The sequence below is a fragment of the Sus scrofa genome, chromosome 14 (assembly GCF_054392235.1).
Source record: "Sus scrofa isolate SSC_HxYL_T2T_F1_AM1 chromosome 14, Sscrofa_HxYL_maternal_Yorkshire_Landrace_v2.0, whole genome shotgun sequence".
Taxonomy (NCBI): domain Eukaryota; kingdom Metazoa; phylum Chordata; class Mammalia; order Artiodactyla; family Suidae; genus Sus; species Sus scrofa.
This window is the reverse complement of record NC_139396.1, coordinates 103,420,333-103,435,404: the sequence shown is the minus strand read 5'-3', so window position 1 is coordinate 103,435,404 and position 15,072 is coordinate 103,420,333. Positions and strand designations below refer to the sequence as shown.

The window sequence follows — 15,072 nt, the reverse complement described above, 5'->3', positions numbered from 1 at the left end:
AGCGCTGTCTGACCCTCCCTGGAGCCCAGGACTGCCTGTGCTTTGGCCAAGGATCCTGGGGGGCGGCTGTGTCAGAGCGCCTGTGCTGTGTCTTCCAAGCCTTTCATTTGCTGGCCCAGAGAGAGCCAGGGACTTGCCTGGGGTCTTCCATCTCCTTAGACTTGGAATGCTGCCGTCCTTGGCTGTGCCAGAGCTCTCTAATTCACAAATGTCTAGGAATCAAAGATTCAGAGTCTCAGGGCTGAAAGGGACCTTAAAGTTGCCTGATGCCACCTCTCGTTCCCCCACCATGCCCACCTGCAGACCTGCTTTCCCTCTTCTCTGTAGTTTAAGACTCCCCACTGCCCTGCCCCCTCAAGCCCACTGGAGGGGACTGGGATCCTAGGGTCATCCCCATCAATATGCTGGAGACTCTCAGCCCCACGGAAAGAGGCGCCCAGCACAGAGTAGCTGCTCCCCAGATACTGCTGGACAACTGAGCTGGTGGTTTAGAGCCCCAGGGAGTGCTGACACACAGTCTGCAGAGGCCTCCTAGCAGCTAGACAAAACTCCCTGAGCACTCACTGAGAGGCAGCAATAGACAGGGGTGAGGGGGCCTGGGCCACCCTGGTGTTTGGGGTGGATCTGGTCCTGCACCTGGGGAGGTGCACAGAGGGGGAAGCAGACAGAGAGGAGCACAGCCCTCCTCAGCCCCATGGGAGAACCTGTAGCTGCCCTGGTGGCTGGGCAGTGACCCTCTGCCTAGGGGGCTCCATTCTGCTTCTCCCTGCCCTTGTCTCGTCTTCCTGTATTCCTGTTCCTTCTCCAAGGCCTGGCTCAAATAGCACCTCCTCTGGGAAGGTCTCCTTCACCCCTTTCCAATCAGACTTTCCCTTAGATCAGTTTATATTTACATCATTCTTATCAGCTGTACCTGGGGGGCCCTCTATGTTTATGGAGCGTCTACTGGGTCCAAGGCTGTATGCTTGATGGATATTTGTTGAGTGAATGCCTGACCTGTCAGCACTTGCAAAAAAATTCCTCTTTCCTTCATGGAACGTGCAGACCAGGCATTGAAGGACTTGACCCCACTCAGTATTCCCACGCCCACGCTCTCCAGTGGTGCAGGGCCCTGACACATAGCAGGAGGCACTGCTTTGCTAATATGAAGCACTCATGAATGTATACTGACTACTGCTTGGTCCTGGGTTTTCATGATCTCATGTTATTCTCGCTTCAGCTCTGTGGTTTGAGGTACTGGGAACCCTAGGAAAGCCAGTGGTACATTTTTTTTTTTTAATTTTAAAAAAAAATTTAATTTTTAATTTTTATTTTATAAGTGGTACATTTTAATTTGAGTCTGAAGGCCTGAGAATTGGGGAAAGGGTGCTGATTTAAATCCTGAAGCCCAAGGCCCAAGAACTCAGAGCACTGACACCCAAGGACTGGAGAAGATGGATGCCTCAGCTCCAGAAGAGAGAAAGAATTCGTCCTTGCTCTGCCTTTTTGTTCTATTCCAGCCCTCGAGGGATTGGATGAGGCCCACCCATACTGGTGAAGAAGGATCTTCTTGACTCAGTCAACAGATTCAAAAGCACCTCTCTTTGGGAAACACCATCACAGACCCACTCAGAAATAGTGTTTTAGCAGCTATCAGGGTGTTCTTTCACCCAGTCAAGGTGACATGAAATCAACCATTACAGAGGGCTTGACAAGGTTGCCCCCAAATTTAGGAAGCACCACAATAGGCATCTGCTTCAAGCCCAAGCCATCTGCAGGGGAGCAGCTGAGTGCGAGGCACGAGAAGGGGCAAGGAAGCACATACAGAGCGTGAGCTGCTTTCTCTCGATGGCAAGCACACAGGTGAGCACCTGTGTTCTAGGGCTGGCTGTGGAACTCCTCCGAGGAAGCAGACCTGGAGGGCGGCATGGCTTCAAGAGCAGCCTCCGATGCCCAGGGCTAAGGAAGGCTCTGGACTTGATGAGCTAGAGCTCCTAGCAGGGGACTCATCGGAGAATCCATGGCAGCTCCAGTGAGAAAGACCTGGATTTCATCCACCCCCCCCCCCCCCAGGAGGACAGTGCCAGGTTCAAGGTGCCTTGCTCCAAGGAGGCTGGACAGCCTGTCCTTGGTCCCCTCTCCTTCTGGGCTCACCCCAGGAGTTTGGAATCTGAGGTCATGCATTGAAGGAGGAGGGCAGAGGTCACGGGAGAGGGGGTCTAGACTGCCTCTCTCCCTCAAGACAGTGGGGTCCAGCCCCAGCTGGTGGAAGGGACAGGCTGGAAATGGGATTTGAATTTGGTCTTAACTGGACTGCAGATTCTAATTACTGAAGTAAGACTCTTTTTTGATCACTCAGGCAACCAGATGACTTTGTTATCTAAGAGTAAGAGAAAAAAGGCATGGGACCAACCTGTTGAGATTTCATTCAGCTCAGGGAAAGACCCATGTCAACCAAATGGGCTTAAAATTTGATATTTTGTATATCATGAATTTGGGAGCATTAATTTTTTTTTGTCCATATCTGCAGCATATGAATTTCCTGGGCTGGGGATTGAATCTGAGCCATAGCTGCAACCTATGCCACAGCTATGGCAATGCTGGGTCCTTAACCCACTGTGCCACAGTGGGAATTCTGTATGAATTTTGATTTTTAAAAATATTGCATTACAATGTGGTTTATTTTGATTACTGGGGTTTGGGGTGCCTTCTTACATTTTGCTCCCAAGGCCTCCAGTGGTCCCTTGCTTCATGCTACTCCCAGTCCTGGCAGTAAAGGAAATTAAGGTCATTTCCAACTTGTATCCTATTGAGTTTAGAGGACTCGTGCTAATGCTTAACTAGTATAATGATCTAGCATGCTGTGCCGCAAACTAGTGGTAGTACTAGTGAGGATGATGATGGTAATGACTGCACAGGGTTCCATAGCGTCTTTTGACTAATCTCTATGGCAGATGCCATTTTATCTTCATTGTACAGAAAAGAAAAGTGAGGCTGAGAGAGGTTAGGCAAGCTGCCTGAGGTCACACAGCAAATAAGTGGCAGAGCTGGGATCTGAACCTAGGCGGCCCAGCTCCAGAGCCCATGCTCTTATCTGCTATATACAACACAGCAACCTTGTTTGGTGTCCCCAGATACTGCCTCGGCTTAGAGTCAGAGGCTGAAGGCTCACTGAAGGTGCTTTCCCAGTTTGGAAACTGGTGGCGGAAACCCAGCTTGTACCTGGAGCCTGGTTTAACCCTCCAGCCTCTGCCTGGGGATAGTTCCACTCTGCGGTGTGCAGCGCCAGCCCTCATCTACCTCATGGTCCCTGAGCGCCCCTCCCGGGGTGGGCAGAGAGTAAGCAGAAGGCGGGCCCTGGAGCTGGAGACCAGGGCAGCAGCCCACCTGAGCGATGTCCAAGCTGTGCTGATTAGCAGATGGAAATTTACATACCTAATGTAATTTAGGCCAATTGAATTGTCGATTAAGATGGAATCACTTGACAAGCAACGTGTACTCTGGTGGGTGACCGAGGAGACAAGAGGCCCTTGAGTCGCCTGTAGCGAAAACAACGCTTTTGTTTTTGAAGGAGAGGGCCATTTCCAAATTCCACGTTTTAACAACCTCTTCTCCTAGGTCCCCCACTTCCCTCCAGGTCACAGCTGGGATCTGTTGAGATGAAAAACTTTATGGGCAATTAGTGTTTAATTCTGAGGCCTGTAAGCATGTCCCTGGACACAGCTGGCAAGATGGGGGGCCAGGACACCTCGGTGACTTGGGGAGGCTGTGGGCCCCATCCTTGTGTCTGATCCATACCACCTCACACCTGCAAGCGAGGAAGTGGTGCTGGGCGCATACCAGGGCTGTGAGGAGGGGAGCAAAGAGGTTCCCTTGGGGTCATATGGCTCTAGATTTGAATCCAGATACTTCCTGCTCTGTGACCTTCGGTACCTGGCTTCAATTTCATCATCTATGAAGTGGGGAAGATGTCCCAGTCATAACCTGTGATGACTGTGGTGGGAAAAAAATGTGATCCCATGAGAACTTTTAAAATCTTCCTATTGTGTTAATCATTATAATGAAGGTAACAGAAGCACTGCCACTGGGCACAAAACTCTCTGTCTTACTTCTTATTTTCAAATCTATTCAAGTAGTAGCTTCCATGAAGCCTCAGAGCCTTTGCACAGGTCGTTCCGTCTGACACTCTTTTCCTTCCCACTGCATCCCCTTTGCCTGGCAGGCCTCTCCTCTTTCCTCAAACTTCAGCCTAAATTGACCTTCCCAGGGGCTTCTGTCTCCATCTGCAGCCCAGCCTGAGTCTTCCTACTCTCTGTTCTGAATGTCTTGACCTTTTCTTCTTACACAGTTATTATTTCTTCTTACACAGAGAAGAGGACTGTTATAATCGTTTGTGTCGCAAAGGAGTCCACAGTGGGCTCTAAGCTCCATCAAGGCAAGGACTGTGTTGGCCTTATTTGCTGCTGATCCTCAGTGTCTGGTGCAAAGCAGACATTCAAAAAAATCCTCAGTGTCTTTTGTTGGAAAAACACACTCTCTTCCCTTTTCTGCCTGGCTAATTCCTGCTAATCTTTTAGGTCTCAGAGTACATGTCCCTTCCTCCAGGAAGCCTTCTTGGATGCCCCAATGTGAGTTAGGTGCCCTTGCCATGTGGTGCCACTGCAGGTCCCAGGGTTGGCCTTCCCACAGCGTTGCCCCTGGACTGGCACTGTTCATTCACTGGCATCTCTCCTGTACTAGACGGTAAGTTTCCAAGATCAGGGCTAGTATCTTGTTCACTGGGCATCCTCAGCACCTAGCTCAGGATTTGGCATACAGCTTATCATGGAATTAATAAATCACAGAGCGTGCGCTCTGGGCAGAGAGAGCCCACACTGCCGCACATTTGGCTGTGGATGGCAAAGATCCAACCCAGAGGCTTAAAGAAAGGGGGTGATGAATATTGCCCGGAGATGGGCAGGGCCCTCTCAGCTGGTACGGGACCTCTGAGCATGCTTCCAGGCACAGGGAAGTCCCTTGCCAGATGAAACAGGGCCACCTGAGTTTAGGGAGAGCAGTGTTGGGTTTCTGAAGACTTCCTAGAGAAGGCAGACTGAGCTGAAGCCAGGGGATGGGCGGTGGTGCTCAAGACTGATCAGAAGCTGGAGAAAGGGGCCCAGAACCTACAGGGTTAAAGAGGAGCATCTGGGTGGAGTAGCTGAGAGCCTCCCACTACGGCCAGGAGTGGGCACCTTGGAGATATCTTCTGGGTGTCCTTGTCCCACAGGGTCACTGCTTGCAGAGTAAGGGGCATGGTAGTGGTGGGGGCAGTGCCTCCCCGCCCCCTCCTTCTTATCCCCCAGGTCGGCGGCCACAAAGGTTCTGGCTTCAGGGTTGTTTCTTAGCAGCTGGCATCCGGAGTGGCTGTGCTGTCACACTGGGGTAGCAGGGTCCTCACAGGACAGAGAGGCTTTGCCACTTTACTGCTAGCACTCAGCAGCTCCCAGCCTTCTCCTGTACTAGGTCCCCACCTGAGCGGCTGGGGTGGCAGTGTGGAGCACTTGGGGTCCTATCAGGTGGTTCTGTCCCTGTAAACCCTTGAACTGCAGCTGCATCACCCAGGGGCTCTTCCTGCCTCAGTGACCCCATGGCATCCTGTCCTTAGTCTCCTCAGGGCAAAGTCTTCACGAGCCCAAGGGACAGAATTTTGCACATAGTTGGCACATAATAAATGCTTTTTGAAGCCTTATGTGGAATCCTGAAGCTGTCATCCCTCACACTTACTTTCCTAACTATCTGACTGGATCAGCCTAGAGTCCATGCATAAACCTAATAAAAGTTGTTGGTAGTCACGTGTAGAGAGCAGAGCCCTGTGGCACTCCACTGGACACTTTCTCCTACTTGTCACTGTGAACCCATGTTCAGCAGGCTCTGGAGTTTCTCAGGTTATTGGATGATCCGTTGTGCCCCACCCTTTTGGGCGAGCTCGCATCTTTCTGTCTCTCCTGGAATAAAATGTGGGGTAAGTAGGCCAATACCACTCAGGAAATCTTTGGGTCCTATTGATTGTGTCTTCGCTTCTACTGGCTACCTTCTGTGGATACCAGTGTGGGGCTCCTCCTGGATTTGATCATATATGTGTCACCCACCTCTGTGGAGTCTGGGTACATGTTGGCCTGGGGACAGGTACCCTGGGCTATTCCCAAGGGATGTGTCTGGGGAAGGAGACAGAGGGAGGGCACAGAGGAGGAGGGGTCCTGGGCTGTCCTGGTCTCTCTGTTTTGCATGCTTCTCCTCCTGCTCACCCCAAAACTGGCCTCCTCCTCTTCCCACCCACACTCCTTTCTCTCCTGAGGCTGTGGGCTCCCCGCAAGTTGAGCAGGGAAATCTGTGGATGAGGTTTACGCTGACTTATGTCACAGTGAGAGCTGCCACCCTGCTCCCCTGTGGACGTGGCCTGTCCCTTCCCCTCTCTGGGCCTATGTTCCACATAATAAAATGAAAAGCTCTGAGGCTGATGTTGTCTACATGGGTATTTGGGTGGAACACACCCTGTGCACATAAAAATGTGTGTTCTCAGCCCAGCTCAGCCACAGTGGGCATCAGGAAAGCCCCCTCTTCTCTGACTTTTGGTGTCCTCAACTCTGAAGTCATGCGTCAGAGGGTGGAGTAGTTTAGGGAAGTGGGTGCAATAAGCTTCAAGGACACTTCTCACTGTTCCTTTTTTGGATTCTATGAATCCTAATACAAGTGACCAAAAAAAAAAAAAAAAAAAACCTGTTTAAAGAAGAATCCCTGAAAATCAGCATGCTGTAAGATTTGATTTCTCAGAAATGATCAGGAAGGGAGAATGTGGGACGCCTCAAGGTGGTGTGTGTGTGTGTTCTTCTTCTTCTTTTTTTTTTTTTCCGTTTTTTACACTCCAGTGAATCAATCTTTGCAGAGAGTATGAAATGAAAATCTGGCACCTTGCAGTAAAATTAGAGCTGGCATCGCTGTCCTAAAAAAATAAAAAAAGACAAAAAGGCAGCCTCAGAAAAATTATGACCAGCTGCCTGCTGGATTCACCCTGCCGAGGAGGCGCCTTGTGACACAGTTTACAACCCCGAGGATTATGGCAGTCTCGATGCTATCATCTTAATTGCAGGAGCAGGGTTGCAGCCAGCGGGCCCCCCCAAGCCCCCATGCTCTGGCCCACATGACATTCCTGGCTCTCAGTTTGACAAATTCTTCTCTCTCACTCTACCTGCTCCAAATTACTTTGTGGAGGCTGCAGGCTTCTAGGCTACTACTGGTTGTTTTTGTTTTTGTTTTTTTCTTCATTCCTAAGTGAGGTGGTAGAAACCCAAAGTGATGGAAGGATTGAGGTGGGCGATGGGAGTTGGTGGCGGGGAGAGGGCAACTCATTCTTTTGCTGCTCAGAGTGTACACCCCAGAGACCAGCAGGAGAGAGCTGGAGAGGTTGTGTTTCTGGGCTCAGAGCTGGTGAAACATAGGATGGTGCCTGAATGTTTAGGGATCATTGGCAACATGAGGATTTGGACCTCAGCCTCCAGACCAAGGAAGCCCCCAGCATCTCAGGAGCCCAGTATCCTTGGGCTGGAAGGGATGAAGGAGTGCTTCTAGCCCAAGTGCTTCTGACACCACTGGGCCCATGTGCTGGGTGTGGTGTACACTCCTAGAGATAATGCTTGGAGTGGAACTAAGGAGAGGAGAATGCCTGGAGCTCTGGTCTTGATACCTAACTTCTAAGCCTGAGCCTCACCTCCACACCCTACTTGAGAGACTTACCTTCCCTCTCTGGGTCTCAGTTCCTCATGTGTAAAATTTAGATTTGGGATTTGACCTGGGGTTGCAAACTAGTGGCCCTGAGATTTATCCTGCAGACATTGTTTTGCTTGGTCTGAATCATGTTTTAAACCAGGAAACTTTATTTTTTTTTAAATTTTTTATTCTTTATTTTTAATTTAAAAAATTTTATTAAGCAGGAAATTTTATATTTAAAAAAAATCCAGAATTTTGACTTCTCTTAAAAAATCTGAAGACTTAGGTAAAAAGGTTCCTTTCTTATGTGGCAAAAAGGGGTTAGACCTAGAAATTGACAGGCTGATTATAAATTCATCTGAGTCAAGAGATCTAAAACAGCCAAATCAATCTTGAAGAACAAAGTCACAGGACACACACTTCCTGATTTCAAAAGTACTATGAAAACTATAGTAATCAAAACAGTGTGGCAGTGGCACATGGATAGACAGAGATCAATAGGATAGAACTACATGTCCAGAAATAAATTCTCATGTCACAGTACCATTTTCAACTAGGGTATTAAGACATTAAGATAGGGAAAGAGTAGTCTTTTCAACAAATGGTGATGGAACAACTGGATATCCGCATGCAAATGAATGAATTTAGACCCCTACCTCACATTGCATACAAAAAATAAGTAAAAATAGATCAAAGACCAAAATCTAAGAGCTAAAACTGTAAAACTCTCAGAAAAAAAAGTAAGTATAAAAGTAAGTATAAACTCTCAGAAAAAAAAGTAAGTATAAAGTAAGTATAAAAGTAAGTATGGGAGTTCCCGTCGTGGCGCAGTGGTTAACGAATCCGACTAGGAACCATGAGGTTGCGGGTTCGGTCCCTGCCCTTGCTCAGTGGGTTAACGATCTGGCGTTGCCGTGAGCTGTGGTGTAGGTTGCAGACGCGGCTCGGATCCCGCGTTGCTGTGGCTCTGGCGTAGGCCGGTGGCTACAGCTCCGATTAGACCCCTAGCCTGGGAACCTCCATATGCCGCGGGAGCGGCCCAAGAAATAGCAACAACAACAACAACAGCAAAAGACAAAAGACAAAAAAAAAAAAAAAAAAAGTAAGTATGACTTTGGATTTGGCATTGGTTTCTTAGATATGACATCAAAAACATGTGACCCCTCCCCCCAATTAAATAAATTGTATCTAATGAAAATTAAAAACTGTTGTGCTGCAAATTATACCATCAAGAATGTGAAAAGACAACTTACAAAATGGGAAACATACTTGCGGCTCATATATCTGATAAGGGACTTGTATTCTGAATATATAAACAAGTCTAACAACTCAATAATAAGATAAAACAATTTTATTTTATTTTATTTTATTTTTTATTTATTTTAAATAATATTTATATATATATTTTTAATTTTTTTCCCACTGTACAGCAAGGGGATCAAGTTATCCTTACATGTATACATTTTTTTTCCCACCCCTTTGTTCTGTTGCAATATGAGTATCTAGACATAGTTCTCAATGCTACTCAGCAGGATCTCCTTGTAAATCTATTCTGTGTCTGATAAGCCCAAGCTCCCGATCCCTCCCACTCCTTCCCTCTCCCATTGGGCAGCCACAAGTCCAAGATTTTCTTTTCTGTGGAGATGTTCATTTGTGCTGGATATTAGATTCCAGTTATAAGTGATATCCTATGGTATTTGTCTTTGTTTTTCTGACTCATTTCACTCAGTATGAGATTCTCTAGTTCCATTCATGTTGCTGCAGATGGCATTATGTCATTCTTTTTTATGGCTGAGTAGTATTCCATTGTGTATATATACCACCTCTTCCGAATCCAATCATCTGTCGATGGACATTTGGGTTGTTTCCATGTCCTGGCTATTGTGAATAGTGCTGCAATGAACATGCGGGTGCATGTGTCTCTTTTAAGTAGAGTTTTGTCCGGATAGATGCCCAAGAGTGGGATTGCGGGGTCATATGGAAGTTCTATGTATAGATTTCTAAGGTATCTCCAAACTGTTCTCCATAGTGGCTGTACCAGTTTACATTCCCACCAACAGTGCAGGAGGGTTCCCTTTTCTCCACAACCCCTCTAGCACTTGTTATTTGTGGACTTATGAATGATGGCCATTCTGACTGGTGTGAGGTGGTATCTCATGGTGGTTTTGATTTGCATTTCTCTTATAATCAGCGATGTTGAGCATTTTTTCATGTGTTTGTGGCCATCTGTATATCTTCCTTGGAGAAGAGTCTATTGAGGTCTTTTTCCCATTTTTCCATTGGTCGATTGGCTTTTTTGCTGTTGAGTTGTATAAGTTGCTTATATATTCTAGAGATTAAGCCCTTGTCCGTTGCATCATTTAAAACTATTTTCTCCCATTCTGTAAGTTATTTTTTGTTTTCTTTTTGGTTTCCTTTGCTGTGCCAAAGCTTTTCAGTTTGATTAGGTCCCATTGGTTTATTTTCGCTCTTATTTCTATTGCTTTGGGAGACTGATCTGAGAAAATATTCATGATGTTGATGTCAGAGAGTGTTTTGCAGATAACACAATTTTAAACTGAGCAAAGAATCTAGATGGACATTTCTCCAAAGAAGATATATGAATGGCCAATAAACACATGAAGGTGTTCAACATTTTTAGTCATTAGGGAAATTCAAATCAAAATCCTAATGAGATATGATTTCACACCCACTAGGATATCTGCCATCAAAAAGACAGATAAAATAACAAGTGTTGAGGAGTTCCTGCTATTGTGCAATGGGATCAGTGGCATGTGCTGTGGCAGAGTAGGTCATGACTGTGACCAGATCTGATCCTTGGCTCAGGAATTCCACATGTCATGGGGCAGCCAAAAAAGAAAAAAAGAAAAAAACAAACAAGTGTTGAGGGTATGGAGAAATTGGAGTTCTACATTGCTGGAGGAATATAAAACAGCCAGCCACTTTGGAAAGTTATCTGTCTCCACATCCATGTTTATGCTCTTTCCCTGGACTCCCTCATACCCCTGAGTGAGACACTTGTGTCCACAGGCTCAGCAGTTGGACTTATGTGTTCCACTGCACCTTGATTCAGGGTCAGTCTGTGTGTGTGTGTTTATGTGTATGAGTGAGTGATCTGGGGACAGATAGGAGGGAAGGCAATGGGCTGGAGGAGTGATCTCTGATTTAGTAGCTAAGAAAGTCTTCCAGACTTCCTCTAGGCCACAAACCCAAAAGCCTAAAGGAACCAGGCAGGTTTTGGCGATGAGTGAAGCAGGGAGGGCTTGATGGACAATAGGGGTGTAGTGGGGTCTATGGCCAAACAGGAAGAATAGGTTCAGTCTAAAGAGAAATCCGCCATTTGTTCTTCCCTGTTGATGCCTTGTGAAAAGTGGCCTCCACAAAGGCTTGATCTTTTAATTTTTCAGGAAGACCTGGGAATCTGTATTTCTGTATAAAGTGTACTGATTTTAAAAAGCATTGTGCAGGACAAATAGGGTTGTGCAATGCTTCAAAAATTTTCCTGTACTTTATTTGAGGTTTCTCCCATAGAAGAGAGTCAATAGGTCACTAGGCATTGGAGGGTCTGAGAAACAGGTCTGAGCCCAAAGGACCAGCCTGCCACTCTGGTATCACTTGAGCTTCCTTTCTGGACCTCCCTTGCTGAGGAGTAGAGATGATCAGAGGGATGGCAGACATGAGAAACTTCCAGATGATATGCATTTTGACAGAGAAAGAACATGTGCATACAAGGAGAATGTTGAAAGGAAATAGAATGATGTGAAGTTGATACACACACAGCAGAAGGATCACTGACTAAACTAGAGGTCAAGGTCCCCAAGCCCTCCCATTGGTTAAACTCCAGGTTTTGGGCCATGGAGTTAGGTAGGCCATACTTCCTGTCCTATGGTGAGCCTAGTGTCTTATGGTAGAATCAGACATGGAAACAAATCCTTATCTTATACACTTGTGTAGGATCCTAATTGTCACACCATATTCACAGGCCACCTGCCAAGGAGGGAAATACCTATGCAGCCTAGGACCTGGGCAGAAATGAGTCACCATGGAGGAAGGAGGGGATGTTTGAGCTGGGTATAGAAGAATCAGTAGGATGCTCTAACTAGATAAAGTCTAGTCGAAGAGGTATTTTGGGCCTGAAGCTATCAAGGCATCTGAGGACAGGGTCTTCTAGAGAAGTAGTGGGCTTTGTCCAGAGCCCTTGTCATGTGAGGGGTGGTGACATGGATGAAAAGGATCATGATAGGAGATGAGACAAGAAAGGAACTTGGATCAACTCATAAATAGGCTCAGTACTGGGTAAAGGATTTCCCAGTGAAAACATAGGGGTGAGGAGGAGCCATGGCAGCCTTTGAAGTCAGAAAGAGCTATGATATATTCATTCATTCATTCATCAAACATATTTTGAGTGCTGAGGACTCAGACGTGAGCAAAGCATACTAACTTTTGCCCTCGAGGAACTTGTGGTTTGGAGCGGGGGAGGCAGAAATTTTAAAAAAAGAATCACCCAAATAAGTTTACCACTTAAGACTGTGATGGAGTCTTTTCAGGTAAGGATGCTGTGACTAAGAGCTAGGGGTGAGGAGGCAATGCAAGCAGAAGAGGCTAGAAACCCAGGCTGCCCATGGCCTTTCTGGGAACCCTGGTGTGCTTCCGCCTCCCAACCCCGAGTCTTGGATTTCCCCCTCCCCACCCTCAGTCTTGGATTTCCCATCTGAACAATGAACAGGCAGGACACGGTCACCTCCAAGGCTCCATGCAACCTCCCTGCAACTAGTCCTCAGCTAACAAGTCTTAGAAGATGCAGCAGAGCCAATGCCAATTTCATGTGCTGGCTTCTTCCCCTCTCCCCACCCTCTACTTTGTCCTCCTCCCTCTGGCCTCCTGGCTGCGCCTGCCCCTCATCAATGTCCTCCTGAGTCCTGAGGCATAGATCCTGCTGAGAATGCCCCCCACCCACTCCCTGAGGGTTGAGGGGATCTTATGTATTTGAGAGGCCTAGAGAGGCTGGGGCCTGGCTGTGGACCCAGACACCTTCCTGGTACCTGAGGGTGAGCTGGTTGAACCGGACAAGATGTGGGCACCCTGATGTGGTGGCCAGAGCATTGGCCTAGAGCCAGGGTCCCAGGCTCTAGCCTTGGCTTCATCCTTGATTTACTGTGTGTCCTGGGTAATCATGTCCCTCCCAGTCTCAGTTTCCTAAACTAGTAAGATGAAGGAGTTGTTCCAGAGAAGTGTTTTATTAATAATCAGGAGCTCCCTTTCCTTCAAGGAAAATCATATGTCCTTTCCAGATACATAAACCAGACAGAGCAAAGTTGCTCAGCTTTCTGTGATGGGGGGAGGGTCTGGGACACCACCCATTCAACTGGCCTGATGTCAGGGAGCCCTGGGGCAGATGCCCTGGGCTGGGTTGTCTCCAGGCCTGGTTGTAATGTTGATGCAGGAGGAGATTCCTGCTCAGGGCTGAAAAGAATGGGACCCCACATCCTGACTGGATGCATGAGGCAGGTTGGCCAGGAGGAGAATGGTCCCCCTGTGGCCCCCCAGCACCCTGCTTTTGGTCTGGGGCACACAGTGTGGAGGGGCCTCTGGGAGTCAAGAGAAGGCCCTCTCCACCCACATGTCCCCCTGGCTCTGGGGGGGATGTTCTGGTTGGTTCGGACCCAGTCCTCCCTACTTTAGCGGAGGCCTTGAGCATCCTGCATCCCACCCCCACCCAGCTTGATGGAATGCAGAGGGGAGAACAGCCCAGGCTGAGGCAATGTCTTGAATTATTTTGCAAACACGCTGGGTTCACCAAAGCCGCACATACATCTTGTCCCCGGCACCCTCTCCCTGGATGTGTGAGCCCATATGTTCCTGGGCAAATGTGCTCCGTCTGCTCGGGCTGCATTTGCAATTAGCTCATCAGGATGCTGTTTTCTAATAGCGCTTTGATGTCCAACGAGCCTCCTAAGCCTGTGTGTTTCCTTTCCTTTGAAGCAGGACATCATGTTTTGCCAGAAGTCAATGAAACGCCCTAGCAGAACAGAACAATTTAATTCCCTCTTCCGATACAGGACCAAGGAAGTTCAAACGGGCTTCCACTCATGCCTGCTCCCCCCATCGGCCTGTTAGATGCCCACCTCGGAGGGCTCTGACCACCTCCATCAGGTGACAGCCCAAACTGCCTGGCAGCCTTGGCCTGACCTTGAGGCCTTGGCCTCCTTTTCCAATTGCATTTGGATTTGCCCATGACCCTGACTCTCAGCTAGCTCTCTGATCTGCTGTTTCCTCTGACTTGGACCTGGCATGGGGCTCTGGCCCGCCCTCGGCTCCCCTCTCAGGCTCTGGTGATATTGTCACCCCGGTTGGGCTATTTTTAGCTTCAAACCTCCTGTCTCAGCCCTGACAGCTTATGGTGACCCCATCCATTAAGTGTCTAAGGGAACATTCCCCCAGGGCTGGCCAGGGCCTCAAAGGCAGGCCTGACCAGGAGTCGCCTGGTCTTCCCAGGCTGGTCCTCACACTAGCATGAGCACCTGCATCTCGCCGGCTGAGTCTTTCTGCTGCAATAGGAATTTCAGAGTGCTGCAAACTGCCCTTCCTTGGTGTTTTGGGAGTTACTAAGGGTGTTGCGGTTCCTTCCTGCATTTTTCGATGTGGCATCTTTGCTGCTCACTAGGCCTGCTAACCAAGCTGACACTGGGAGCTTTGGCCATACCCGTGCCTGCTGTACCAGGCCGGACCAGTTCTGCTGGCAGAGCACTGTTTCCTTGGAGCCAGAGAGGCCCAAGCCGGATACTGGGAGCTGTCCTCGGACCACTGCCCATCTCCCGAAGACATCCCAGTGGGCCTCATTTCCTGCTGCCTGGCTCAGAGTTGGGTGGTGCATGTTCCTTGTGAAATTAGCAGGAGCATATTCCCTGCCTTGGAGTCCTGTTGCCTTAGGGGTGGAGAGCTCCATGCCAGGGTTATTTGAATCCCAGTGAGTTATTCATTCATTGATTCCTTCGCTCACCAAAACTTGGTAGAGCTCTCACCAGGTGCCTCGCCCCATCTGCGCTCATGGAACTTATACACAAGTGGAGCGTAAACCACATTACACAAGTAAATGGGAAGTATTTACTGGACAGGAGAGATCAAAGCTAGGATGAGAAATCTGGCAGGCAGCATCCAAGGCCAGTTTAGGCAGCATGGTGGAGAACTTCTTTGAGGAAGTGATATTTAAGCTGAGGCTTGGATGACAAACTAGAGCCAGCCACGAAAAGCTCTGAATGGAGAGCAGTCCAGAGGAGGAAGCCGCAGCACAGAGACTGGGGCTGAGGATCAGACTGGTAGATTCAAAGATCAGAATAGGGCTGGTGTGGC

The 15,072-nt window shown here is 48.2% G+C and overlaps 1 protein-coding gene across 7 annotated transcripts in view; it reads left to right on the top strand.

Moving 5' to 3' along the window:
- The window catches only part of LOC106506054 (uncharacterized), a 303,642-nt gene that overhangs the window by 194,430 nt on the left and 94,140 nt on the right, over nucleotides 1–15,072 (top strand). The window lies entirely within an intron of this gene.